A 25,618-nucleotide genomic window follows, 5' to 3' on the forward strand; every position below is an offset into this window, starting at 1 on the left:
GACGCGGTATCCTTGTTCATTAGCCTCATCAAGCTTCTCGCCGACTCCCGTATAAGTTCGAGCTTGGTGTGCATCTGTACTGAAGGGATCATTGGCCGTCATCGCCTTGATTATATATATGTGGTGTTCCTTCTTTCGGACATGTCCGAATGAACAGACACCATTTTGACTGTTGTGACAACTGTGTCCGGATGGCATAATGGCAGAACAACTGCCTGGTAACCAGAAGACCCGGGTTTGAATCCTGGTCCGCCATAAATTTTCAGTTTGCCCCATTAATATAAATCAACGCCCACTGGCAGCTAATGCCTTTAATTCTCCTGTGTCTTGATTCGTAGTGGCCGCAGGATCCAAATGGTGTCTCTGCTACCGGACATGTCCGAAAGAACATACACGACATACATTTCTAATAATCCGTTTATCAAAACAACGGGGAAACTATGTCTGGACGGCCGTACGTGCATTTCAAACCTCCTCCCCCCCACCTCCCCCCTTCCCCCCCCCCCCCCCCCCCGAGTCCGTCTTCTACATTCAGAGCGTGTGCATTGTGTTGAAACATGCGTTATGGACATACAAGAGAGACGAGATGATTTCGTCACCCGTAACTGAAAGACACACTTTCACTCTGGCAACCGCGCTACGGCTGTGGAAGTCTGCATGTTTCTAGTTTCAGTTGGCTGGGGGCAGCCAGCACGGTGGGTGTTCGGTCAAAGACCTGGCTGCCCTCTGTAAGAAAAAAAAAACTAAGTGAAAGGATCAACAATGAATTTAAACGGATGTCGTGTGACGTCTGCCCCGACCAAATGCAACGAACAGTACCGAACAACAAAATGAAATTAAGGGAAAAAAGGGGGTATGATTCCAGCATTGGGTGCAGGAGGTCCCGGGTTCAAATCCCGGCTGAGCCCTTGTGTTTTGTCCTTTGTGTCAACCATCTGATGACGGAGGACAAATAATCTGTGAGTGCCGTAAAAAATCCACAGGAAGTACCTGTGCCATTTCATAACATGTACACTACTGGCCATTAAAATTGCTACACCAAGAAGAAATGCAGATGATAAACGGGTATTCATTGGAAAAATATATTATACTAGAACTGACATGTGATTACATTTTCACGCAATTTGGGTGCAAAGTTCCTGTGAAATCAGCACCCAGAACAACCACCTCTGGCCGTAATAACGGCCTTGATACGCCTGGGCATTGAGTCAGACAGAGCTTGGATGGCGTGCACAGGTACAGCTGCCCATGCAGCTTCAACACGATACCACAGTTCATCAAGAGTAGTGACTGGCGTATTGTGACGAGCCAGTTGCTCGGCCACCATTGACCAGACGTTTTCAGTTGGTGAGAGATCTGGAGAATGGTCTGGCCAGGGCAGCAGTCGAACATTTTCTGTATCCAGAAAGGCCCGTACAGGTCCTGCAACATGCGGTCGTGCATTATCCTGCTGACATGTAGGGTTTCGCAGGGATCGAATGAAGGGTAGAGCCACGGGTCGAAACACATCTGAAATGTAACGTCCACTGTTCAAAGTGCCGTCAATGAGAACAAGAGGTGACCTAGACGTGTAACCAATGGCACCCCATACCATCACGCCGGGTGATACGCCAGTATGGCGATGACGAATACACGCTTCCAATGTGCGTTCACAGCGATGTCGACAAACACGAATGCGACCATCATGATGCTGTAAACGGTACCTGGATTCATCCGAAAAAATGAAGTTCTGCCATTCGTTCAACCAGGTCCGTCGTTGACTGCACCATCGCAGGCGCTCCTGTCTGTGATGCAGCGTCAAGGGTAATCGCAGCTATGGTCTCCGAGGTGATAGCCAATGCTGCTGCAAACGTCGTCGAACTGTTCGTGCAGATAGTTGTTGTCTTGCAAACGTCCCTAACTGTTGACTTAGGGATCGAGACGTGGCTGCACGATCCGTTACAGCCATGCGTATAAGATGCCTGTCATCTCGACTACTAGTGTTACGAGGCCGTTGGGATCCAGCACGGCGTTCCGTATTACCCTCCTGAATCCACCGACTCCATATTCTGCTAACAGTCATTGGATCTCGACCAACGCGAGCAGAAATGTCGCGATACGATAAACCGCAATCGCGATAAGGCTACAATCCGACCTTTATAAAAGTCGGAAACGTGATGGTACACATTTCTCCTCCTTACACGAGGCATCACAACAACGTTTCACCATGCAACGCCGGTCAACTGCTGTTTGTATATGAGAAATCGGTTGGAAACTTTCCTCATGTCAGCACGTTGTAGGTGTCGCCACAGGCGCCAACCTTGTGTGAATGCTCTGAAAAGCTATCATTTGCATATCACAGCATCTTCTTGCTGTCGATTAAATTTCGCGTCTGTAGCACGTCATCTTTGTGGTGTAGCAATTTTAATGGCCAGTAGTGTAGATCAGAACTTTATCAACTTTCCGACTACTGAAAATTTTATGATCAACACTTAAGAATGGCCCATTTTGATATATGAACACCGCTTCCGCCAAGGCCAGCGCCTTACCTCCGCGACCATATTTTCAATTTTGTGTCGTGCGAAAACAAGCTTCCTTAGAAATTATAAAATGTATTTTCTCAAATTTTCATAGTTAAACTATAAGGGGGAAATCGGCAAGTGGGGTATCAAACTGATCAGCGTTAGGTCTAATTTTGGAGAAATATCAGGGCATAAAGCATAATTAGTTATTTTAGCAATTATTGAAACTTCACGAGCAGCTGATGCTAGCTATGTAAATAAAGTGTCAAAAAGTTAATCTCTTCAATACCTGGCTATTTTTCGCGCAAAAAGTTACGTTGGCCGTTTTTCTTCGCCCCCCTTCTCGCTCCGGGTTGGCTATTACACTAATCTTCGGAATGCAGTTCTCAGCACCGCGCGTACAATTGTACCGACATGTATTCACAAATGTCTCAATGGAACGAAAAGAGTCCATATTGTCAGTGAAGTGCTGTGTTCTAAAAATGGAGCACCTACCGTATGTGTGAAAGAACATTTTCAATGAAGTAGAAAGCACAAAAATAGTGAGTAATAATTGTAATTTAATATTGTTTAGCAGTAACAATGTAAAACACGAGAACTGTTTACGATCTGGGCTGACAGATTTGTGAGAACAACCGCATTGTTACAGTGGCCACTGAATATGCTCGGCAATTAAACGAAACACGTGTGCCTAAATTAGACTATTGCAAAAGACGGTATATAAACTACACTATAAATATAACATCTTTAAGATTTCATAAGCAAGAATTTGTGAATATAAATCATTTTTTTAATAAACTCCAAAAAGAATTTTTTTTCAGTGGTTCGCAGAAACTGATAAAGGCCAGTTTCCGGATCTTTCTGAATGAAGTCTATGCCCGATATTACGTAACCCACCCTTCCCCTCAATCTTCACCCAGCACGATATCTAATAGTCCATCCACGACTCTTTCGCTTCCATAATAACTTAATCTTTAAGGTATTCCACTCGATGTGTATTTTCATCAGAATATTAGTTAGTACGTAGCACGTATATCATTTCCAGGAATTACATTTACACAAAGTAGAAAGTATTTCAGGTTTACGGCAAACCCCTCTAGTAGAAGTTGACAAAGGAGATAGTAGTACACATCCGATTAAATTTTCAGCGTTACGATCGAGCGAGGTATGCAACGCACTGAATTCAGATTGGAGAAGATCAGTTCGGCAACTCCCATTTTGGTCTCCCGTGCTTTCATAAATAAGTCAGGGGAATGGCGGGATGTTTCTTTTGAAAACGATATGCTCATTTTCTTCCTGACCCATGTGCTATCCGAGCATATGTTCTGTCTTTAACGACTTAGTCATCGGTCTGACGATAGCCCAATATGGCTTCCTTCAGCGTTACATAGGGAAAGCAAACGAAGAACTCTTGTAATCTCTCAGGCTGGAGTCCTGTCAACGAGTAGACATAACACCACAGTTCGTCGCAGCACCGGGACAAAAATGGCTCTGAGTACTATGGTACTTAACATCGGACGTCATCAGTCCCCTAGAACTTAGACCTATTTAAACCTAACTAACCTAAGGACATCACACACATTCATGCCCGAGGCAGGATTCGAACCTGCGACCGTAGCAGTCGCACGGTTCCGGACTGAAGCGCCTAGAACCGCTCGGCCTCAGAGGCCGGCTGCACCGGGACAAGCATAAAACCGAAACAACAACTGGGCTCAACATTCAGAAGCACACCATTATGAGCGCATGCTCTCAGAATGCCACAGGGTCCCACAAGAGACGTCAGAAGTTTTCGTGACTCAAGGACAAACTCCCACTCTGGACAGCGTGCTATAGCTGTACATGTCTGCATGTTTCTACCTCAGCTGGCTCAGTGGTCTAGGGGTATGATTCCTGCTTTGGGTGCAGGAGGTCTCGGGTTCAAATCCCGGCTGAGCCCTTCTCTTTTAATAAAACGTTCTTTACTATTATGCCGTGGTCGGACAGATATCACATTGAAACCTAACGTTTCGTCCGCATCTGTGGAGGACATATTCAAAAGGGATCGTAACTTCTTTGAATGTCTTTTTCACACACAGGCTCGCTATTGACAGCATGAAATTCCGTTCACGCGTGCTCCCATGCTGTGGCGGGACGGCACACGCTTGAATACCCGGGCGCAACTGGCCGTTGTCGGTTGCCGTTGTCCACTCCGTGGTGGAAGACTCTTACACACTCCTTTCAACACCGGGATCCAAATGTCATTCAGTTTCAGACACTCAAAGAAGGTTCGATCCCCCTTGAAAATGCCCTCTGCAGATGGGAACGAGGAGTTTTAATGTGAAATCCTTCCGACCACGGCATAATAGCTTGGAATATTTTATTAATTGTGTCATTTCCGGCCGTGAAAGTTTACATTTTACAAAAAAAAAAAAAAAAAAAAAAAAAATGGTTCAAACGGCTCGGAGCACTACGAGACTTAACATCTGAGGTCATCAGTCCCCTAGAACTTAGAACTACTTAAACCTAACTAACCTAAGGACATCACACACATCCATGCCCGAGGCAGGATTCGAACCTGCGACCGTAGCGGTCGCGCGGTTCCAGACTGTAGCGCCTAGAACCGGTCGGCCACTCCGGCCGGCTACATTTTACAACCTTTCTCTTTGTCTTGTCATCTTTAGCTTGTAAACGCTGTACCATCGATCTGATGACGGATGGGGTCTCACTGACATTTTCAGAACCCGGCATATGGTCCAAACGTGAGTTTCTGCAGTGTGACGATACGTAGTACAAAATCTGACAGTGCATTAGTTTCTGGATGCACCTACTCGTATCTCATGTTTTACCTACACCGCTATCTGGTTCAATCGTTCTGTTATTGTTCATTGCAGTGGAAAGGGACAAAGTTTCGAAAACTTCCAGAGAACTCACCAAACAGTTACTCCGTCGTAATAAACAAATGTGATCACTCCTAGACGGTAGCATTAATTAATTCTTTGCCTTACGAATGTAATGAACTTTGAAGAGCCCACTTAACATTTGTAGGAAGTAATGCGGATTATCTTGTAACGTCCCGTCTAGGATACCGTCATTGAGACGGATCTGAAGCTATAATTGGACAGCAATGTGGCAGGAAACCGGCCATATCCGAGTGAAAATCTAGTGGCTAACAAATAAGCAGAAACATTTCTGGCACGTACTGATTGGCCCCTCCAGGCCAATATAATACCTAAAGAACTATATAGCTTAGTTGTTATGTTACTGTCTATACTTAATAATAGTAAAGTTAGTATGCCGCCGGCACTGCTCAGGAGAGCTTAGGTACCAGAGCTCCGCTAGCGAGGCACGTGTCGCGTGTTTGGATCACCTCGGCCGTTGCGCGCACATACAGGGTGTTACAAAAAGGTACGGCCAAACTTTCAGGAAACATTCCTCACACACAAAGAAAGAAAATATGTTATGTGGACATGTGTCCGGAAGCGCTTACTTTCCATGTTAGCGCTCATTTTATTACTTCTCTTAAAATCACATTAATCATGGAATGGAAACACACAGCAACACAACGTACCAGCGTGACTTTAAACACTTTGTTACAGGAAATGTTCAAAATGTCTTCCGTTAGCGAGGATACATGTATCCACCCTCCGTCGCATGGAATCCCTAATGCGCTGATGCAGCCCTGGAGAATGGCGTATTGTATCACAGCCGTCCACAATACGAGCACGAAGAGTCTCTACATTTGGTACCGGGGTTGCGTAGACAAGAGCTTTCAAATGCCCCCATAAATGAAAGTCAAGAGGGATGAGGTCAGGAGAGCGTGGAGGCCATGGACTTGGTCCGCCTCTACCAATCCATCGGTCACCGAATCTGTTGTTGAGAAGCGTACGAACACTTCGACTAAAATGTGCAGGAGCTCCATCGTGCATGAACCACATGTTGTGTCGTACTTGTAAAGGCACATGTTCTAGCAGCACAGGTAGAGTATCCCGTATGAAATCATGATAACGTGCTCCATTGAGCTTAGGTGGAAGAACATGGGGCCCAATCAAGACTACCAACAATGCCTGACCAAACGTTCACAGAAAATCTGTGTTGATGACGTGATTGCACAACTGCGGGCGGATTCTCGTCAGCCCACACATGTTGATTGTGAAAATTTACAATTTGATCACGTTGGAATGAAGCCTCCGTAAAGAGAACAATTGCACTGAAATGAGGATTGACACATTGTTGGATGAACCATTCGCAGAAGTGTACCCGTGGAGGCCAATCAGCTGCTGATAGTGCCTGAACACGCTGTACATGGTACGGAAACAACTGGTTCTCCCGTAGCACTCTCCATACAGTGACGTGGTCAGCGTTACCTTGTACAGCAGCAACTTCTCTGACGCTGACATTAGGGTTATCGTCAACTGCACGAAGAATTCTAGGTCTTCCCCCGTCGCGAGTCATAGGTTGGAATGTCCCGTGCTCCCTAAGACGCCGATCAATTGCTTCGAACGTCTTCCTGTCGGGACACCTTCGTTCTGGAAATCTGTCTCGATACAAACGTACCGCGCCGCGGCTATTGCCCCGTGCTAATCCATACATCAAATGGGCATCTGCCAACTCCGCATTTGTAAACATTGCACTGACAGCAAAACCACGTTCGTAATGAACACTAACTAACCTGTTGATGCTACGTACTGATGTGTTTGATGCTAGTACTGTAGAGCAATGAGTCGCATGTCAACACAAGCACCGAAGTCAACATTACCTTCCTTCAATTGGGCCAACTGGCGGTGAATCGAGGGAGTACAGTACATACTGACGAAACTAAAATGAGCTCTAACATGGAAATTAAGCGTTTCCGGGCACATGTCCGCATAACATCTTTTCTTTATTTGTGTGTGAGGAATGTTTCCTGAAAGTTTGGCCGTACCTTTTTGTAACACCCTGTATAATGCAAAACGACTTTACGTTTCACCTTTTTGTTCAGACTTCGCCCGCCCCAAGGTGCTTGACACTGAATGGTTTCTTCCCGAGGTTAAAATACCACCACTAGATCTCATTGACCGCACTCCGGTCGGTGGGACAGGACCTCTTCGCAGTCCCTGCCCCATAACGCCTCCGACGACGGTCTGCGCGCACCCGCCATCTTTAGCATAGACGTACAGGTTTGCTATATTAAACATCAACATGATCGGCAGTGCGCCAAAACGTCAATATCTAGACGCTGTGTGGCTCCACAAACTGTCGGCAGCAATCCACGATCTTCGCATACGACGTTTCTCACTGATTTCGGGACACTATGTTACCTTTGTTGTAGACACCAGTTTCAACTGAGTCCTCCATTCAAAGGACTAGATGGTTATTTGCCATGTCCGACGCCACATACGTTGGTAGTGGACTTTCATCTCGTTGATGTTTGAGAGAAGGATCATACCGACGTCTCCGGTTATACAGCACGTTCTGCGAGCAGACTCGAGCAGTTTTATGTCTCTGTCTACCTTGGAAGTGACGTCTCCCAGTCAGAAAAATGGTCCCTTACGCTTTCGGGTCATTGTGCCACCATCTGCACACTCTACCACCTCCGACTGTCTGGCGCAGCAAAGGGTTCTGCAACCCTAACGTTTCCTACTTAGTAACCACAGCACTGACGACGACGTATTGCCACTACATAAGCGTCCTGCGAAAAGCATCTACAGTAGCATGCATCCACGTTGCACTGGTGATTAAGTGCGTGAAATCTGCAGTTGTAAAGGTCTTCATGAAATGTGGCAAGGAAGCAGTGGTGTAACATCGGGACACCACAAACTTTCACTACACCATCCTTCGCGATCTCAACGCATTCCCCCCGTCACTTAATGTTCATAGGGAGCACCAGCCTACTAAAGCCCCTCTCCTCACCCTCCAACAAGATAAACTGTTGGCGTCATGGTACATTTGCGATAACAGGATCTTCTACACAACCAATCACTGTCCATGGTCCTCGCTGCATCTGGCCATCGTTGCCGACGTCGAATCTTTTGTTTCTGCCCTCACCACCTTTGATGGTACTCGGCACACAATGGAGGCGGCGGTGGTGTATGCCTTCGCTGACCTCTGTCTCCACTTTTACGATGAGTATCTGATGCTGGAGCCAATTCCTAATGACCTCCGTTCCGCTCCTGAACGAACCCTCACCATTGCAGAGTCAACACCTATGATGTTTGCAATCACCTCAGACGAGGTGGTTGATGCAACCGACAAGGGGTCAAAAACAAGTCGCCGGCACCAGGTGGTCTCCCAGTGGAGTTCTACCGAGCTTTGACCACCTTAATGCTCCCTCACTGGACAAGGTTGCTTTGGGAACTGTTTACTCCATCCTCACTGGTACCACCCAAATTTGTCAATGGCGTTCTTTTGCTGGTACCTAAGCCATCAGGAGGGACAAATGTCACCGCATGCCGCACCCTTACCTTAATGAATGCGGGTTATAAAATCTACATGCGCCTCTTAGCAGTTCACATACATACGGTCTTACCTATGGTACTTTCACCAGAACAGACTGCACGTGGTTGTGGAGCTCCCCTTCAGGCGGCTTCGGAGGAATGCCATGGTCTGTCAGCTCCGTGCAGCACTGGTGTCTATTGATTTTGTAAGTACCTTGAGTCATGTTCGACACCAATTCCTCCTCATGGTCACTACACGTAAGAGGTTTCCGCAACTCTCTGTAGACACGACCCATAAGTTGCTTCTTCCTGCTGCCTCCACGGTCTAAGTGAATTGGAGACTTGTTGGACTGATTCCTGTACGCCACTCTCTGCATCGAGGATGTCCTATGTCCCAGCTACTGTATGCTGTCACCTTGCAGCTCGCCTGCAGGGTCTCATCTTGCCCGATAATACCTACCGCTTCAGTGCCTATGAAGACGCTCTAACTCTCGCCAACTCCACACCAGAACTCGGTGACACAATCGACTCTATCCAGCAGTGTTCACATATTTTGTGTAGCATCCTTAATGTACACAAGTCGATGATGATGCACATCGGACGTGGACTTGAAGTTGCGGTGCTTGATCCGCTCCCTGTTGATATTACACACAATTCATTACTTAGGGATTGACTTTATGGGCCTCACACACTGCACCGTTGCATTGGCTTGCAGCCGCTCTTTACAGTACATAGAGCACCATGTTCACCGCCTCGTTCGCCACAGATGGAACCAACTACACCGTGTGTCCGATCTCAGCACGTATGTGCCCGTAAAGTGGTACTTATTTGCCAAATCCTCCCAATGTCGTAACTCATTGGTCTCCAACGTCAATCACCGTTAGGGTATTTTTTGTCAGCATAGGGCCCTTTCAAGGTCCATTGCAACACTTTAACACTGCACATGTTAAGAGGCAGCCTTTGACTTGCCACCCTGTGAGTGTAATCCCCTGCACTCTTTGTGCATACTATGCTGTAGCACTGCCTGGGGTCCTCCACATCTTTAACATGCAGTCTCTTGGATATCCTCTGACCAGCTCCTCTCCAACTACTGATCGATATAGCACACATCTCCTTGTTATTGTACCATATCATAACTTTTTTGTCGAATTCAGCTACGTTCGGAACAATCTCCTGGTCACCCTCCTTTTCTGTGTGAAGGACTTTTATCCTCTGTTTACACTGTCCACCCTTCACAACCCCATGGAGGTACAGCACCCAGACATTAACTACCGGACGGTTTGAGGATGCATCTATGCACCCTTTCTACCATCAAATGTGCATGCACTCTGGTATGTCAGTGTCACTGTAATTTCCTGACCAATTGTCGACTTTATCATATAGGACTGGCGACATCAGCACTTTGCTCTGACTGCCACCTTGACGAAGCGGACGAGCATTCTCTTACATGCTCCCTGAAAGGGGCATTTGGATCCTCATTCAATGCACTGTGGGCTGCTACCTGCGCACTCTGCCAATGTTGGTTACCCCAGACTTTATGTTACCCTCTTCTAAAACACCATACACTCATCTCATTTCGAGGACAGGTTTTAGAGTACCTCTTTCACAATAGTTCACATGCGGTCCTCGACTTCTGGTATCTGGTTGTGATCGCACATACTATGCTTGCCAAGTTGCCCTATTACTGACGAACTTTCATAGGACATCTCCACAGCTACTTTCTTAACCTCCTCCCCCCACAGTTAGGGTCTGCCACTCCTATTTTATGACACATCTGTGATCATCTTTCGTGGTATGATGCACCCACGCGTACAGGCTAATGAAAGGATGTAATACGAGAAAAAAGTTGTCGTTTCATGCTTGTTTGAATCTCCTATCCCTCATTCCTATCGCCCTTAAGAATTGGCACTCGAACGATGGCCGCTTTTAGCTACCTTAAATTACTTGGGTGGGCAGGAGGTTTAGGTGTAGTTAGGATTTATTTATTTATTTTGCTAGGGCCCGTAACGCGGCAATCTCTCTATACATATATTAAGAAAAAGTGAATCGAGGCAATGCAATGGGGAACGGATATGCAGACTCTCTAATGTTCGTGCCCCATTTGTGCCAAGTAGTTGTATAGTTAAAGCACCAAATTGTATCCAATTTACACCTTCACAATGCGAGATCTTGTGTATTACTTTCTACTACGATTACCTTCAAAAAATAATTAAAAAGGGGTATGACAACTGTTTGGGTGCAAAAGGCGCCAGATTAATATCCAGGCTAAAAAATGGTTCAAATGGCTCTGAGCACTATGGGACTTAACTTCTGAGGTCATCAGTCCCCTAGAACTTAGAACTACTTAAACCTAACTAACCTAAGGACATCACACAAATTCATGCCCGAGGCAGAATTCGAACCTGCGACCATAGCGGTCGCGCGGTTCCAGACTGTAGCGCCTAGAACCGATCGACCACTCCGGCCTATCCAGGCTAACCCTGTGTGTTTTGTTTAGTCCATCTGATAAAGGAGGGAAAATAATCTGTGTTTCAGATACAATCCACAGACAGTAGTCTGTGATATTCGATAACTTGCACAACAGAACTTTCGAAAGACTACCCCGATATTGCCCAACCCCCCCCCCCCTTCCCACCCCCACCTTGTTAGCCCAGTAAAAAAGCTTCGATATCTAATGATCTCTTCGCTGACGGCCGTTAAGAACTGATCTTTTTTTCTGCATCTTCCTTCCGCTGCATCATCCTTCAGGTATGCTACCTGAGATGTATTTTCACGAGAATATTACTTAGCACACAGCATGTATACCATTTCCAGAGATTACATTAACACGAAGAAGAAAGTATTTCTAGGTTAAGGAAAACCTCATTAGAAGAAGTTGACAAAGGAGGTCGTAATATATATGTAAATACATCTTCTACATTACGACCGAGGGAGGTGTAAGGCAATAATCTTAGATTAGAGAGGAGGGGAGTTCAACTAACAGTTTGAAAACTCAGATTTTGGTTATCCGTGCTGTCTCTAAATAAGTCAGGGAAATGGAGGAAGTTTCCTTTAAAAAGGATATAGTTGATTTCCTTCCTCATCCTTGTGATATCCGAGATTACGTTCTGTATTTAATGACTTCCTCATCGAGCTGACGATAGCATTAAATATTGCCTTCTTTAGTCTTTCAGCGTTACATGAGAAAAGTAAGCGAAGACCTCTGTTGTGATCTTCTAGGTTGGAGTCCAGTCAGCAGTACACATAACAGAACAACTCGCAGCACCTGAACAAGTCGGCTTAGTCACTCGCCGAATTATTGTTCGTAAAACGGGAACAACTCGCGTCAATACTCATAAACACGCCATTAAATGCGCATATTCTCAAACTCCGTCACGGTCCCACAAGAGACGTCACATGTTTTCATGACTCCAGGGCAAACTCCCACTCTGGACAGCGTGCTACAGCTGTAAACGTCTGCAAGTTACAAACTTCAGCTGGCTCAGTGGTCTAGGGGTATCTGTAATAAAAAAAACTGAGTTAATCGATCAACAACGAACCTAAACGGCTGTCTTACGACGTCCGCCCCGAGCAGATGCAACGAACAAAAGCGAACAAAATGAGATTAAAAAAAAAGGGGGGGGGGGTATGATTCCTGCTTTGGCAGGAGGTCCCGGGTTCAAATCCCGGCTGAGCCCTTCTATTTTAATAAAACATTCTGGGTTGTTATGCCGTGGCGGACAGATGTCACATTAAAACCTAACGTTTCGTCCCCATCTGTAGAGGGCATTTTCAAAGGGGCTCTCATCATCTTTGTGTCCGTTTCACACCAAGGCTCGCTACTGACAGCAGCAAAATTCTGATTACGCGTGCTCCCATGTAGTGGTGTGATGTTACATGCTTGAAAATCTGGGCGCAACTGGGCGTTGTCGGTTGCAGTCGTCCGCTGTTGCTATCACCCCGTGGTGGGGAAGACACGTACACCTCTTCATCAGCACCGGGATATAAATTTCATTCAGTTTCGGACAATGAAAGAAGCTACGATCATCCTTCAAAATGCCCTTGCAGATGAGGGCGAAACGTTGGATTTTAATGTGAAATACATGCGACCGCGAATAATAGCGCGGAATATTTTATTATATGTGACAGTTCCGGTAGTGAAAGTTTGTATTTTAAAACCTTTCTGTTGTGTCCTGTCGTCTGAGCTACAACCTCGATCTGCTGACGGAGGGGATCTCCAATGAGATTTTCAGAACTCAGCATATGGTCCAAACGTGAGTTTATGCAGCGGTAACGATTCGTAGTACAAAAATTTGACAGTGTCGTTACTTTCTGGATGCTCCTACTCGTCTCTCATCTTTTTTCTTCATTTGGGTCGCGTCCCCCGGCAACCAATGCATTACCTACAGTGCCATCTGGCTGTCATTGTGTTATTGTTTATTGTTGAGGAAAGGGGTAAGATTTTGAAACACTTCTAGAGAAGTCACTAAACAGTTACTCCCTTGTGAAAAACATTTGTGATTATTCCTAAACGGTTGCATTAATCATTTCTTTGCCTTGCCAATATCATGAACAACTGCAAAAAGCCAATTAGGATTTATAGAAAGAAATGAATTTTGTCATTTGATGTCCCGCCTATACTGAGGCGACAAAAGTCATGGGATAGCAATATGCATATATACAGATGGTGATAGTATCGTGTATACAAGGTATAAAAGGGCAATACATTGCCGGAGCTGTCATTTGTGCTCCGGTGATTTATGTAAAAAGGCGTCAGACGTGATTATGGCGGCACGACGGGAATCAACAGATTTTGACACGGTATGGCAGTTGGGGCTAGGTGCACGGGACATCCAGAAATCGTTAGGGGATTCCTTTTTCCGACATCCACAGTGTCTAGAGTGTGGCAAGAATACCAAGTTTCAGCCCTTACCTCTCACCACAGACAACGCAGTGGCCGACGGCCTTCACTTAAGACAGAGAGTAGCGGCGTTTGCGTAGCACACACGCAACACTGCATGAAATAATCGCAGAAAGCTGTGTGGGATGTATGACGAACGTATCCTTTATGACAATGCGGGGTAATTCGGTGTTTATAGGCTATGGCAGCAGACGACCGACATGAGTGCCTTTGCTCCCAATACGACATCGCCTTCAGTGCCTCTCCTGGGCTCGTGGCCACATCGGTTGGACCCTAGACGACTGGAGAACCGTGTCCTGGCCAGATGAGTCTAAATTTCAATTGGTAAGACATGATGGTAGGTTCGAGAGTAGCGCAGACCCCACAAAGCCATGGACACAAATCGTCGACAAGTCACTATTCAACCCGGTGGTGACTCCATAATGTTACGGGCTGTGTTGAAATGGAATGGACTAGGTCGTCGGTTATGTTCGGCTGCTTGAAGACCATTTGTAGCGATTGTTCAACAACAATTATGGAATTTGTGTGGATGATAATACGCCATGCCACAAGGCCACCATTGTACGCAACTGGTTTGACGAAAATTCTAGACATTTACAGAGAATGATTTGTCACCCAGATCGCCCGACATGAATCCCATTGAAGATTTATGGGACACGTTCGAGAGGTCAGTTCGTGCACAAAATCCTGCACCGGGAACAGTTTCTCAATTATGGATGGTCATAGAGATAGCGTGGCTCAACGTTTCTGCAGGGGACTTCCAACGACTTGTTGAGCCTATGCCACGTCGAGTTGCTGCACTACGCCGGGCAAAAGGAAGTCGGATATCCCATGACATTTGTCACCTCACTGTATACTGTCATTTGAGGCGGATCTCAAGGTGTAACTGAGCACATTCGTTTCACTGATTTAGGGAAACGGTATACATTTCCAAGACAGGATGGTCAGGCACGGAGTCGAATCAAACACCAGTCGAATAAAGAACCAGAGCTCTAAACCCCATAAAAAGCTGTGTTTTGCATTTGTTGCCTAAGACACCGAGCTGTCAGTGTTAAGTCGCGAATCGGTAACTGTTATGTTCCGAGGAGCCAAATGTTATGTCCTTTCTGCTAATAATAAATGGGTTCTAGGTAGCAGTAGGAATCTCCACAGGCAAGCGAAAGATTAGTCGACACAAGTGCACTTCAAATAAATATACTGTGCTCAACTTGGGCGAAAGACCTGCTACACTGTTGACCACTTGTTGCAGACTTGGTTAACTATAAGCAGAGGCCCGACACAGGCATGTGTCCAAGTGCACCGAATGATTGCCGATAGAACTACTGGGTTTAACGTTCGGCACCAACGAGCTCCAAGAAGTAATCTTGTACTTGAAGACTGGTGCCCAGATGCACCCCGCTTATAACACCGCCTTGGCTGTCTTCATTGGTCGGTGGCCTAGAGCTTCCTCGTTGGTGGCAATGTTGAAAGCGCCGCTCGCGCGCCCGCAGAAACGTTGTATGCACCAGCTCCGACAGTATCGATAAGCTAAGATACTATAGCCAGTGGTTACGTGAAATGTAACTGACCATCGTATTCTATTCCATCGAACAGCAGTTATTTTATGTGACTCTGATTTCGCCTGTTAAAGGAAGCTCACATATACTAAACTTAACCTTGTGTGGTTGTTGCAGCTTCTTCGCCGGCCGCGGTGGTCTAGCGGTTCTGGCGCTGCAGTCCGGAACCGCGGGACTGCTACGGTCGCAGGTTCGAATCCTGCCTCGGGCATGGGTGTGTGTGATGTCCTTAGGTTCGTTGGGTTTAAGTAGTTCTAAGTTCTAGGGGGCTTATGACCTAAGATGTTGAGTCCCATAGTGCTCAGAGCCATTTGAACCATTTTTTTGTTGCAGCTTCAAAATTTTGATCACAAATTAATTTCAACTAGGTTCATCTATATCACTCTTTATGGCTACTCCGTTCGTTTTAATTGTTCTGAGAGTTCAAGCAAACGGACGCTGTGTAAAAATAGCCCATACCGTGGTAGTTACTCTACCATACCTTGGCAGATGTGCAAACGTCCTCGTTTTACGTCTCTATCGATTTCGCTATTGACGGAACGTTCCCCACTTTACGACAAATGAAGTGTCTCCAGCCTCTCACTCCAGAGCAGAGAGGAGGTTTTTGCGTTAGGAGGAAGATTGGAAAACGGCCAAAATCTTCCATAAAATTAGTTTGGGCGTAACAGTAATTTGCATTAAGAATGACCCACAAGACCCGCATTATTATCTTCTAGCAACGAAGCAATAGCGAGAAACAAGAAGCGAAATAACATAACGTTAGCTAAATCGGACTCGAAAATCTGATGCAGAACCAGTATTGCAACATTTGGTGGGAATTGCCTAACAGGACTCTGACACTGTAATATTGAGCATCTATAGTGCCGTTTACTCTTTCACTTTGTTTAACCATAAAGCAGTATATCTGATTTCGAGAATGCCCAGTACACGATACATTCTGGGGGGGGGGGGGGGGGGGGGGCGGGCAATGTTATTGGAGGCCAAAATGAAAGGGCTCAGCCGGGATTTGAACCCGGGACCTCCTGCACCCAAAGCAGGAATCATACCCCCCCCCTTTTTTTTTAATCTCATTTTGTTCGCTTTTTGTTCGTTGCATCTGCTCGGGGCGGACGTCGTAAGACATCCGTTTAAGTTCGTTGTTGATCGATTAGCTCAGTTTTTTTATTACAGAGGGCTGCTAACCCTCTGACCGAGCACGCTGAGCTACCGTGCCGGCATTCCAAGACCACTGAGCCAGCCGTATGTTACTTACTTACCGGCAGTAACACTTTCACCGCCCAAGCACGCAGCCGACAGTGCATCTTCCGTGGCACGACAGAGGCGCCTCAGCGAAGTCGGCGCCACTGTTCAGCCGTTGTCACGGAGCTCCTGCGCCGCTAGACGTGCTGCACGACAGCGCTTCTTAACCTAATTTTTTTCTTTTAGAAAGATGTTCAATTTATTGGTCATAACATTCTACATTACATAATTTTCGACTGATATTTAAAAGTAATAAAACAAACTAAAATTAATTACAGGTTCCTTGACAGTTTAGGAGAAACCCAAATCTAGACCAGAAAGTGATGTTCGTCATTTGATCGTACGCGTTTTTCAAAGATCAGATTGTCTCTCGTTTCTCCATGTTCTGAATCGCGTCATCGAAAATTCGAGCTCACATGACGGTTCTTCTGAGGAAGTTGGTGTATGTACCATAGTAATTGTTGATGCGTAGTAGCTTGTGATGCTGGTCGGAGATGTACGTCCAAAAATCTCCTTCGCTCCTAGCTTTACTGGATAGTAGGTAAAATACAGCGTGTCCCTTCAACCAGTTGACAGCATTGTTCTTCGAGGCGGGGTATAGTTCTTCTTCCGGGTATAAAAGGCAAGGTGGCGTTATCAAATACTGCGGTGTTCTCTGCATAGTTGCTATTTTTTTCTGATTGACAGCCAGAAATTACCTGCATGTCCACAGACAAATTGATGTTCGTCTGTGTCAATCAGGTTGCAAGTGGCACACAAAGGGGAATCAGCCAGATCAATGGAATGTAGTCTGGAATTCGTTGGAAATTTCCTATTCACAAAATTATACCACAATGAGCGCACTTTTGTTGGTAAATGCGGATGGTGTATCTCCCTCCAGATTTCAAGCCAAGAGTGACCAATGTATTATTGTTCTAAGATGTTCTTGGTCTGAAAATTCTTTAAGTTTCAGTAGATTTTCATGACTTTGATGACATCTTTCTCGGGTGTTCCCAGTCTAATGTAGCTATATTCTACGAAGAAATGTGTTAGGTGGTAAAGGTCATTTGGGATGTGGTGAACTTCTATTGGGGGAGTCCTGGCTGGCCGACACTATTTCATTTAACAGAATTGCGGCAACACTGTTGGCTGACCGCATCCGAAGTTTATATGTTTTATAGACATACAATGCTTGTGATTTATTGTGCACGTCTGTAAGATTCAATCCACCGTTCTCAGTCGGTAGAGTCAACGTTTGGTATTTGACTTTGAAGATGTGCCTGCGGCTGACGAAGTGGCCAAAAGCAGCCAAAATCATATTCGCCACTTCCCTCGGCATTTTTTCAATATTTTCATCCCGCTGCCGTAACAACTTCATGATTCAGGTATGCTACTCGACACAGATTTTCACCAGAATAGTAGTTAGTTCGTAGCACACATGTCACTTCCAGGCGTTACATTTACACAAAGAAGAAAGTATTTCTCGGTTAAGGCAAACCTCATTAAAAGAAGTTGACAAAAAAGGTCGTCGTACATTGAAACACGTATGTTGTGTGGCGGCGATGGCGAGGCATTGCAGAGTCTCTGACCAGAGAGCTATTTGTCGTTCCTAGTCTGCGCTTGATCGCGCGAGAGGGCAGTTGCGGTCGAGTCGCAGTAGTGGCAGTTGCGGTCGAGTTGTAAGAGAGTTCAGTTGCATGTAGGGAGTCGGCAGTTGTGTTTGAGGAGTCGGCGGGCGTCGACATGGCACTCTGGTCAAGATTCACGACAAGGTATATTTTTTAATAAGGTAATGAAGCAGCATTGCGCACATCTGATAATGTAATGTAAATTAACTGTAACTAATTTGTTCAAGAATCGCCCCAATAATAATTTTTGTTTTCAAACCAAGCATTTTAACAAAACAAACATTTTATTGAAAGAATATTTGCCTTCCATTTCCTTTAAAGAAAAATTTACTTAAGTTCAAACAATGTTGGCGATGCATTTCCTCCAAGCTATGGCGAAAAATAAGAGCAGATGCAGTTTTACTGAGGTAAGAATTTGAGTTTAATTATTGCACAGGGCCTTAAGATCGACATTTCGGTCTATTTGCGTTTTCATTGTCACTGAGATTTTATTATCACTGAATTGACTTTCATTTTGTGGGGAGCTTACATTTGGGTTAGATTGCTATTTTTCATTTAACTGTCATTGTCAATAAATTATTTTATTTGCTGGGAGGTTACACAAGGTTCTATTCCCATTAACATTTAAAATATTGTCTTTGAAATTTCTCTGGGGAGGTTACAATATATGCGATTAAATCTTCTGCATTGTCATCGGGCGAGGTGTAAGGCGGTCGCAAGATTCGGGAAGAGCGGTCTTAAACGATCCGTTCAGAATTTCAGATTTTGGTTTTCCATGCTCTCCCTAAATACACTGCTGGCCACCGTAAATGCAACACCAAGAAAGACAAGAGGTAGGAAAACGAAATTTATTTTGTATATAACATGTTGACCAAGTATCAAATGATTACGTTTACAGACGTCTGTGACATGTGGTTCCTGCCAGAATCAGTAGCCAGAGTAGCCGCCATTGTTGGAGATCACCGCTGCCACACGTCTCGGCATTGAGTCAAAGAGACGTTGGATGTGTTCCTGGGGTACAGCAGCCCAAGCAGCTTCCACACGTTGCCAAAGATCATCTGGTGTGGCAGCTGGGGATGTAATCTGGGTCACTCGTTGAGCAACCATGGACCACATGTTTTCTATCGGCGAAAGATCCGGAGAGCGAGCCGGCCAGGGAAGCAATTCAATCTGGTTATTGACGAAGAACCTTTGGACAATGCGTGCCACGTGTGGTAGCGCATTATCCTGTTGAAATATGGCTGTGCCCGAGCCCTGAAGGTAAGGAAGGACAACTGGCTCCAGCACCTCGGATATGTAGCGCCGGCTATTTAAAGTACCGGCAATGCGTACTAGAGGCGTGCGAGAGTAATATCCAATACCACCCCATACCATAATACCCGGTGCAAGACCAGTGTGGCGGTGCATAATGCAGCTGTCCAGCATCCTCTCTCCACGGTGTCTCCACACTCGAATCCGACCATCGTGGTGCTGCAGACAGAAGCGTGCCTCGTCAGTAAAGACAACGTCATTCCATTCTGCCGTCCACATCCGTCTGTCATCACAGCATTGGCGACGGAGACATCTGTGGTTCTGCGTCAATGATAGACGAAGCAATGGACGTCTTGCGGACAGACCACTCTGCTGTAAACGGCGTCGAATGGTACGCGCAGACACTGGATGATGCGTTACAGACGCAATGTGCTGTGCTATGGTTCGGGATGTCACTGAGCGATCCGTCACTGCCATGCGCACAAGTTGGCTATCAGCACGTGCAGTGGTGCACCGAGGTGAATGCGATCGACCACGTCGGTCCGTCGTACCCTCCTGCATCCAACGGTCACATATCCATATTACAGTTGTTTGGTTTCGTCCAACACGACTAGCGATTTCTCTGTATGATAATCCACAATCTCGGTAAGCCACTATCCTTCCTCTGTCGAACTCGGATACTTGATCAAAAGATGTTCGCTGTTGTCTATGAGGCATAACTGATCGTCTTGTGAAACAACCACAAGGTAAACACACGTGCCGAACGTACACTCGTCGAAATCGCCAAGCCTTAAATGGCGCTATGAGGTGGCGCCACAGCCGCGCGTGATGTGGGTCTGCGTTGAAATTCTAATCAGTTGCATATCTCATTGCTGCAAACCCATGGTGTAAATTTCACTTGATTCGGATGCTTCCTTCAGGGTGTTGCATTTACGGTGGCCAGCAGTGTATGTCAGGGAAATAGCGGTATGTTTCTCTTGAAAACGATACGGCTGATTTCCTTCAAAATCCTTGTGCTATCTGAGCTTATGTCCTGCTTTTAATGACTTCGCATCGACCTGGCGACGGCATCCAACATTGCTTCCTTCAAACTTTTAGCATTACGTAGGAAAAATAAACGAAGAACACTCTACTAATCTTTCAGTTTGGAATACAGTCACCGTGTGCAGGTAACAGCATAGTTCGCAGTCCCTGAACTATTCGATTTAGTCGCTCATCAAAATATTGTGCATAAAACGGAAACAGCCTCTCGGCTCAACACCCAGTAGCACACGATTAAATGCTCACGTTCGCAAACAGTTTCAGGATCCTACGATAGGCGTGAGATGTTTTCGTGACTCAAGGACAAACTCACAGTCTGGAAAGCGTGCTACAGGCACAGATGTATGCGTGTCATCCACTTCAGCTGGCTCAGTGGTCTAGGGGTATGATTCCTGCTTTGGGTGCAGGAGGTCCCGGGTTCAAATCCCGGCTGAGCCCATCTCTTTTATTAAAATATTAAGCGCTATTACGCTGCGGTTGGACGTATTTCACATTAAAATCCAACGTTTCGTCCCCATCTGCGGAGGACATTTCCAAGGGAGATCGTAGCTTCTTTGAGTGTCCTAATCATACCCTGGCTCGCTACTGACTGCAGCAAAATTTCGTTTACGCGTGGCGTGACATTACATCCTTTGAACATCCGGACTCAACTGGCCGTTGTAGGGTGCCCTGTGGTCCGCTGTTAGTGTCACCCCTTGACGGACGATACGTATGTACTTTCTTCAGCCTGGGATCCAGATGTCATTCAGTTTCCGACACTCAAAGAAACTACGAACCCCCTTTAAAATCTCCTCCACAGATTCGGACAAATCACTTGGTTTTAATGTGAAATTTACCCGACCACGGCATGATAGCCCCGAATATTTTATAAATTGTTATATATTCGACCGTGAAAGTTTGCATTTTACAACTCTTATGTTCTGTCCTGTCATCTGTAGCCTTTAGGGCTGTACCAGGGTTCTGATGACAGAGAGATTCCCCACTGAGATTTTCAAAGCCCAGCATATGGTCCACGATCCTTGGTACAAAAATTTGACACTAGCGTTAATTTCTGGATGCTGCAAATGAAATAGCTAATAAATTACCTGAAATATTTCTGACATGTACTAACGTCTTACCTTTGTAATTGAGTGGTGTCCCCACCCCACCCCCGCAAGGTCAGTTCATTACCTACACCTCCAACTGGCTCAGGAGTTATATTATTCTATGTATTGTGAATATTGGTAAGATTTTAACACTTTCAAAGGAGCCACAAAAGGTCGTCATTACCTCCTAAAAAACAAATGTGATTTTTCTTACACGGCAGTGTGAATTAATTCTTCGCCTTAAGAATACAATTAACAGTTTGAAGAACCCATTTAGCATTTGTAGGAACAAATTAAGATCATCATTTAATATCCGGTGTACACCAATATGACAAAAGTCACGGGAAGGCAATATGCACGTATAAGATGGCGTTAGCATCATGTACACAAATTATGAAAGAGCAGTACTTGGGCGAAATTGTTCTTTATACTCATGTGATTTGTGTCAAAACGTTTCCTATGTGATTATGGCTGCACGACGATTTTGAACGAGGAGTGGTAGTTGGAGCTAGACACATGAGAGATTGTTGGGGCATTCAGTATTCCGAGATCCACAATGACAGGAATGTGCTGAGAATACCTAGCTTCAGGCGTTACCTCTCACCATGGACAACGCAGTGGCCGACGCCCTTCACATACCGACCGAGAGCAGCGATATTTGCATGGAGTTGTCAGTGCTAACAAAGCAACACTGAGCAGATTAGAACACGCCGGTATTTTATCCATTATACTAGATTCGCATTCGTTGCAGGATTCATTCAAACCCTCGTCTATCTTTCTCAACTTGCACTTCGCACGGTTTTCCAATACCTAAAGCCCTTCTCGTGTTAGTTACTCTACAAAACTTTGGCAAATGTGCAAACGTCCTCGTCTTACGTCTCTATCGATATCCCTACTGGTTGGTTGGTTGGTTGTTTGAGGTTTAAGGGACCAAACAGCGAGGTCATCAGTCCCTTGTTTCAAAGATACTCCATTCTGCTAACGGGACATCGCGGAAAAGTCAGAACAATAAAACGGAAAAAGGGAAAAACGTAAAAGGGCAGTCACGTTGTCATTGGTAAAAACAAATGAGGGAAGTCGGCAAGAGAACGAACCCAACACTATGCTGAAGCAGCATAGGCAAGACCACCTGTGACTTAAAAGGTACAACTGCTATAATGCAGAAAATACGTATGGGAATAGAAAGACTAACCAAGCCTTAAAAAAAGGGTAAAAAAGAGTAAAAGGGGAAGAAAAGAGGATTCCGGTCAGGGAGGTGAATCGGGAATCTCTGAACACTGCCTACAGTGGGAGACACCCAAACACTCACCGCCCTGCCCCAACACCAGAGAGATTAAAAACCTTAAAACTGAGAATAAAAACCACTCTCCCGGAGGAAGCCGAGAACCAGAGAGACCATCCGGGAATCGTCAGCCAACATCAAAGGTAAAGTGTGGGGGAGTCTGTACTTAGCACGCAGAGCCAAAAGAAAGGGGCATTCAACCAAAATGTGGGCCACTGACTGGAAGGCTCCACAACCACATAGCGGGGGTGGCTCATCACGCAAAAGAAAACCATGGGTCAGCCTGGTATGGCCAATGCGGAGACGACACAATGTGGTCGAGTCCTTTCGGGAGAGGCGAAAGGAAGAACGCCATGGGCCTGGTGTCACCGTAATTGCACGAAGTTTATTAGACAGTGGAGTAGCCTCCCAAGAATTGGCCCATGACTGTGCGAAGTGGGATTTGATGTGAAGCCGTAAATCCGCTGCAGGAGGGGTTACAGAAAACGGGGGGTAAGTAACTGCTCCCCCAGCCAAACGATCAGCGAGCTCATTTCCTGGGATACCCACATGGCCAGGGACCCATAGGAAGTCAATGGAACAAGCAGCACGGTGAATATCAGCGAGATGGTCATGGATGGCAGAGACCAAGGGATGGCGCGAAAAACACCGGTAAATAGCAAGAAGGCCACTCATCGAGTCTGTACATAACAAAACGCGGTTGTGTGGGGATTGTTTAATAAAGGTAAGGGCCCGGGAAATTGCCATCAATTCCGCAGTAAACACCCCACATGTAGGTGGCAGCAGATGATTTTCCGTTCCAACAGAGGACGTGAAGGCATACCCAACATGATCAGCAGATTTAGAGCCATCAGTGTAAAAAACAACAGCGTCCCGAAACTCCCATAAAATTTGGCGGAAAAAGGAACGGAACACCACCGGGGGGACGGAATCTTTCGGACCGCGGCGGAGATCCATCCGAATTCGAGGCCGAGGAACTAACCAAGGAGGGGTGGAGGGGAGGGAGCGAGGAAGACAGGACAAAGAAGGAAGCTGAAAATCACGGTAAAGAGACGCAAGGCGCAGCCCAACCGGTAAACCCGCCCGAGGGCGGGAGTCGGGTGGGCGACGTCCATGGTCTGGGAACAGGATAGAATAGGAAGGATGAGTGGGAGAAGAACGGATAGTGAGGGCATAAGACACCAGAAGCTGGGACCGCCGAACAGAAAGGGGTGGGATCCCAGCTTCAACCAGGAGACTATCAACAGGGCTAGTAGGGAAGGCACCGGTGGCCAAACGGATACCACGATGGTGGACTGGATCCAGCACGTGCAGTGTGGAAGGAGCAGCTGAACCATAAACTTGACAACCATAGTCCAAACGAGACAGAACTAGAGCACGATAAAGACGGAGGAGGAGGGAACGGTCCGCACCCCAAGAGGAGTGGGCAAGGAAGCGAAGGACATTGAGTTTACGGAAACATCCTACCTTCAGGAGTCTGATATGGGGCAACCAAGTGAGCTTGTTGTCGAAAAGAAGACCCAGGAAACGAAACTGTGAAACCACATGCAATCGTTGTGCAGCGAGATAGAGCTCTGGATCAGGGTGGACCGTAGTACGGCGACAGAAGTGGACCACCCGCGATTTTAAAGGAGAGAATTGAAACCCGTGTGAGAGGGTCCATGCAGAGGCACGCCGTATAGCCACCTGGAGCTGCCGTTCTGCAGATGCCATCGAGGAGGAACTAACCCAAATGCAGAAATCATCCACATACAGGGCAGGGGCGACCAAGGGACCGACAGAGGCCACAAGTCCATCGATAGCAATGAGGAAAAGAAGGACACTCAAGACAGAACCCTGCGGGATGCCCGTCTCCTGGGTCCGTGGAGAACTAAAAGCAGTACCAACTCGAACTCTGAATGACCGATGGATCAGGAACTGGCGGATAAAAGTCGGGAGTGGGCCCCGAAGACCCCACTGATGAAGGGTTAGTAAGATGTGATGGCGCCAGGCCGTGTCATAGGCCTTGCGAAGGTCAAAAAACACTGCAACCAAATGGCGGCGCTGGGAAAAAGCCTGCCGAACTGCGGATTCCAAGCGAAGTAAATGGTCGATTGGAGATCGTCCCTCTCGAAAGCCACACTGGTAAGGGGACAATAGATCCCGAGATTCGAGGACCCAAGTGAGCCGACGGGCTACCATCCGTTCAAGTAACTTACAAACAACATTGGTCAAACTAATTGGCCGATAGCTGTCAACAGATAGGGGGTTCTTACCAGGCTTAAGGACAGGAACCACAATGCTATCCCTCCACTGAGAAGGGAAGTCACACTGGAGCCAGATACGGTTAAACACCCGAAGAAGATGTTGCCGTTGTGGAGCACTGAGATGTTGAAGCAGTTGGTTATGAATGGAATCTGGGCCAGGGGCCGTATCATGAGAAGAAGATAGAGCAGAAAGAAATTCCCATTCAGTAAAAGGTTCGTTATAAGATTCTGACTCACAAGTGGTGAAACATAAGGTGAGAGCTTCAGCCTGCTGTTTTTGATGAAGCAAAGCAGCTGGATAGGAGGCTGACGCTGATGCCACTGCAAAATGGGTCGCAAGATGTTCTGCGATAACTAATGGGTCCGTACAAATGCCATCTGGGAGGTGAAGGCCTGGTAGGGTGGACTGCCGATGGCAACCTTGGAGAGAGCGAAGTGTAGCCCATACCCGTGACAGAGGGACAGTGGAACCAAGGGAAGAAACGAATCGTTCCCAACATATCCGCTTGCTCTGTTTG

General features: G+C 46.3%; 1 protein-coding gene and 2 non-coding genes across 3 annotated transcripts in view; all 3 read left to right on the plus strand.

Annotated features, from left to right (window-relative positions):
- Positions 1-25,618, plus strand: part of LOC126245881 (uncharacterized) — a 695,521-nt gene that overhangs the window by 133,082 nt on the left and 536,821 nt on the right. The gene's annotated exons all lie outside the window — the stretch shown is intronic.
- Trnap-ugg (transfer RNA proline (anticodon UGG)) lies at positions 4,366-4,437 on the plus strand. The gene has a single exon. It is a non-coding gene; the product is annotated as a tRNA-Pro (tRNA).
- Trnap-ugg (transfer RNA proline (anticodon UGG)) lies at positions 20,854-20,925 on the plus strand. The gene has a single exon. It is a non-coding gene; the product is annotated as a tRNA-Pro (tRNA).

This window comes from Schistocerca nitens, chromosome 1 (assembly GCF_023898315.1).
Source record: "Schistocerca nitens isolate TAMUIC-IGC-003100 chromosome 1, iqSchNite1.1, whole genome shotgun sequence".
In the NCBI taxonomy this organism is placed as follows: Eukaryota; Metazoa; Arthropoda; class Insecta; order Orthoptera; family Acrididae; genus Schistocerca; species Schistocerca nitens.